Below are 4,939 nucleotides of genomic sequence, written 5' to 3'. Positions count from 1 at the left end.
CAGTCACCTATAGAGCTGCAGTCACTATTCTGCTGTTACATCATGTCTTATACTCCAGTCACCTCTAGAGCTGCAGTCACTATTCTGCTGTTACATCATGTCTTATGCTCTAGTCACAGCCAGTTCTGCTACATCTGAGATGTAGCATGGTTCAGCACACAGTCAGCTCTGCTGCATCTGAGGGTGTAGCAGAGCTCAGCGTGCACTCAACGCTGCTACATCTCATATGTAGTAGGGTTCAGCACACACTCAGTTCTGCTGCATCTGAGGGTGTAGCAGGGCACAGCATGCGCTCAACGCTGCTACATCTGAGATCGGACCAGAATGGAGACTGCTGTGGACCAATCTTAGACTCTGCCTCCTCACAGACGAGCCTCCGGCAGAACCAGCATTGATTGGCCGAATGCTGTACTCAGTATGGCATTCGGCCAATCAACGCTGGTCAATGCATTCCTATGGGAAAAAGTCAGCTCCCGCATATTGCAAACTGACAGGGATCCCAACGTAATACAGTGACTTGGGCATGTTAGAGGCCCCCAGACATGCTTCCCCTGCTGTCCCAGTTGCATTTCAGGCTGTTGGCATCATTTCCTGGGGTGTCATAGTGGACTTGGTGACCCTCCTGAGTCGAAATGTGGGTTCCCCTGAAACGAAGCATTTTTCCCCATACACTATAATGGGGTTCGATATTCGTTCGAATAGTCGAATATTGAGCAGCTATTCGAAACGAATATTGAATATTTTACTGTTCGCTCATCTCTAATAAAGGGTAATTATGGGGCATTATAGCTATAAAGGGGAGGAACATTTATATAAGGGCTCATTTGGGGACATTATGACTAGAGATGAGCGAACACTGTTCGGATCAGCCGATCCGAACAGCACGCTCCCACAGAAATGAATGGAAGCACCTGGCACGCAGACTTTGCCGGCAGCCGGCCGCTTAACCCCCAGCGTGCCGGCGGCTTCCATTCATTTCTATGGGAGTGTGCTGTGAGCGTGCTGTTCGGAACGGTTCCGAACAGTGTTTGCTCATCTCTAATTATGACCATAAGGAGGGATCATTTATATAGGGGCCATAGTGAATAGAAGAAAGGAATCATTTATATGAGAAGCCATTAGGAGGTACAATATATACTCGTGTATCAGGAATCCTATTAATATTATAAATGTGAAAGTTTGTGAGTTTGGATGTTTGTGGGTTTGTGTGTTTCGATGTTTGGATGTTTGTTCCTCAATCACGCAAAACCCGCTTGACCGATTTGGCTGAAAGTTTCCACAAACATAGTTAATACACCCGATTGCGCAATAGGCTACTTTTCATCACAATAGCGCACATACGTTTGTGCCAGGACCCCCACAAAACCCAAACTCACACCACCATCTCTGCAATCTCACACACTTTGGACCATAGCAAGCCCCAAAATTCATATTGCCCTCTACAGCCTCGCCCCTAACCCCACACAATCTCATATACATATACTTTACCACTTTGCCCCTCACCTTAACGATACTCCAGGAGGCGCTCTTTAACGCTCCGGAGCAGCCATGTTTGCCGACCCCCACCGCTCTGACAATCCGCAACACCGCCCACCCATATCATTACCCCTAGGAGGTCTAATAAATGCAAAAAAAAAAGTTTAAAAAAAAGGAAAAAAAATATAAAAACAAATAAAAAGGATTAAAAATGCAAATCACCCCCCTTTCCCTAGAACACATATAAAAGTAGTTAAAAACTGTGAAACACATACATGTTAGGTATCCCCACGTCCTAAATCGCCCGCTCTACAAAGCTATACAAATATTTTTCCTGTTCGGTAAACGCCGTAGCAGGAAAAATGGTCAAAAGTGCCAAACCGCCATTTTTTCACTGTTTTGATTCTGAAAAAAATTTGAATAAAAAGTGATCAAAGCAATAACATTTCCCGAAAATAGTAGAAATACAAAGTACACCCGGCCCCGCAAAAAAAGACGCCCTATACATCCCCATACACGCACGTATAAAAAAGTTACGGCTGTCGGAATATGGCGACTTTTCAAAAAAAAAAAAAAAAAAATTAACACAGTTTTCCCTTTTTTTAAGGGGTCAAAATGTAAATAAAACCATATAAATTTGGTATCCCCAGCATCGTAACGAAACACAGAATACAGGGGACATGTCATTTTGGTTGCACAGTGAACGCCGTAAAACCAAAGCCCGTAAGAAAGTCGCAGAACTGCATTTTTTCTTCAAATCCACCCCATTCAGAATTTTTTCCCTGCTTCCCAGTACATTATATAGAATAAATAATGGTGGCATCATGAAGAAAAATTTGTCTCAGGAAAAATTAAGACCTCATATGGCTCTGGGAGCGGAGAAATAAAAAAGTTATGGGGTTTAGAAGGAGGGGAGTCAAAAACGAAAAACGAAAATCAAAACATGCCATCGGCGGCAAAGGGTTAACTTCAAATACTTCTGTCCCAAAGTCACTATGTAAAGTTTCTCACAACACTGTATAGCAGCTCAAATACAAATGAACTACAACACAAAAGTCTCACGTATTCTCTGAATTACAGCAAAAACAAGATACAAACTTACATTTCATATCCCATCCCTTATACACACTACGAAAACCTTACCCGCGCCTGTATATACCCACTGCTACAATCACCGCAGATGAAGTCGCGGGTACCAGCTAGTTATAACATAAGGGGGCAATTAATTTAATTAAGGTGGTATTTGAGCTTTATTAAAGGGGCTTTCTAGTGTGGTATTTTATTTCATGATAGATCACCATGATAGATCATCAGTAAGAGATCAGTGGACCCCTCCGCCGATTAGCTGATTGAAGAAGACATGGTACCTGTTTACATCGCATGCTGTCTGTTTTATAGGACTCATGTAGTTATGTGACAAGGCTGTAGTTACGGTACATTACATGGCCACTATGAAATGAATGATACAATTTAAACACAGGACTTACACAAGTGCCATGGTCCCTTCAAACAGCTGATCAGTGAGAGTCCCAGATGAAGGAATTCCACTAATTTTTTTGACCTGGTAAACCCTTTAATTAGGAAATACTAATTATTAATAATGGGCACTATTTAACCACTTTCGGACCACCCATAGACTATATACGAGCGCTGTATACACGGCTATGGGTGCCGCCATGATGCGGCCGTCCGCTGACCCGGCGGTCACTTGATCCGCCGTGCTCAGTGTCTTACAAGAGCTGCTGGGTCCTACAGGACCCAGATCAGCTCTGTAAGTGTAATGAACAGTGTGCAGGGGGCTGTATTTCACCTGCAACTGAGGCTAAATGTAGCAGCCTCAGTTATAGGGGAAATCAGCCTCCCTACAAAAAAAAAGTGATCAGATGTCCCCAAAGGTCTCTTATCACCTTATTGGGACACAATCTGAAAAAAATTAAAATAAAATATAATAAAAAAGTAAAAAAAATGAAAATAAAATAATAAAATAAAATAAATAAAATAATACGCTAATAAAACGCAGTTGTTAAAGGTTATAGCCCCACCCCCGACGATACCATACAAAATAAAAATTACCATAACGGAGAGGAAAAACTATTTTATAAAGTTTTTCAGTAGCACTTTGTGTTATTAAATAAAAAAAAATAATAAAGTGAAAACCAGACATGATTTCCCTCCTATTATGTTTATATTTTCCTAGATTTAAAAAAAATTAAAACACATTCAAAAATAAAAACAACATAAAAATAAAGCCCTATGTGTCCCCGAAAAAAAGACGCGAAAAATTAGTTGAATGAGACATACGAGAAAAATGTTACAGCCCTCAAAACCGCACATACAAAAAAACCCGAAAATGTGTCTGGTCCTGGACCACAAATTGGCCTAGTATTGAAGTGGTTAAAGGGTACACAGGGACATTATTAATTTAAAGATGCACTTTTCTATTCTGGAGGTTATGTCATATATTTTATCATTTGGGGTTGTAGCAGGATGGAGACTTTATGTAGATGAGTAAAACCAAACAAAAATCCGCATAAAATAATTATAAAGGAATACATTTTATTAATATATAATAAAAAACATATAAAACATAAATAACATTACCGTACAGGGGACAAAAAATATAGATGAACTAAAGCTGTCTGTCATATAATCACCTTTAAAAAGTATAAACCAATAACTGTCTAATAACACCGCAGTAAAACAAGTATAACATACCTAGTGTACCACCACAATGCCCATGTACATGAGGAAAATGTGGGTCAGGTGCCTGGAAAAATGAGGAGCCAAAGATGTGTGTTACAAACTTTACAGAGACAAGTCGCAGGTAGAAGAAGTGGTCATGGCAGTCCAGATCAAAGAGACGGGAAGTGAACGATTAGTCAGAGAGGTCACCTGTAAGTCACTACTGTATTCATCTGAATGGTCTGTAGAGCTGGTATATGGGGCCCCACTTGCACATGTTTGCCCCCCTTCATGATGAACCCCTAGCTACGCCTCTGTTCATGTTAGAAGGGAAGATTTGGGGAGCAGTGCATTAATAACATAGTACTAAAGGTAGGAATTTTGTCTATAAGGTAGATGGTAAAGTTCATATTAGCTTTCACCTAACATATGTCACACGCACACCTCACTTTGATGTACATACTGTACTTATGGGATGTTTGAGGACATCCACTGAGTAAGAAGTTCAGTAATAACCACGTCTACCTGAAAAGCATTCGTAACAAAAAACTTCAACGCCCTATGAAACAACCTTGTCAATAACTATGCTCTGAGCTGGAATGGGTTAACTCCTTCGCATTCCTGATGTACCTGCACATGCAGCAGGTCCAGGCTGGAGACCAGGGATTGGTTGGAGGAGACTGGCTGTCCGCCCCTTCCATGACCAGGCACCAGCACAGAACAGGTTATGGAGGGAGGGACAGACAGGTGAGTTTTAACCTGTGTTGTTGATTTAGGAAGA

The sequence above is a fragment of the Leptodactylus fuscus genome, chromosome 2 (genome assembly GCF_031893055.1).
Source record: "Leptodactylus fuscus isolate aLepFus1 chromosome 2, aLepFus1.hap2, whole genome shotgun sequence".
NCBI lineage: Eukaryota > Metazoa > Chordata > Amphibia > Anura > Leptodactylidae > Leptodactylus > Leptodactylus fuscus.
The sequence above is the reverse complement of the archived record's forward strand: the minus strand, read 5'-3'. Positions refer to the sequence as shown.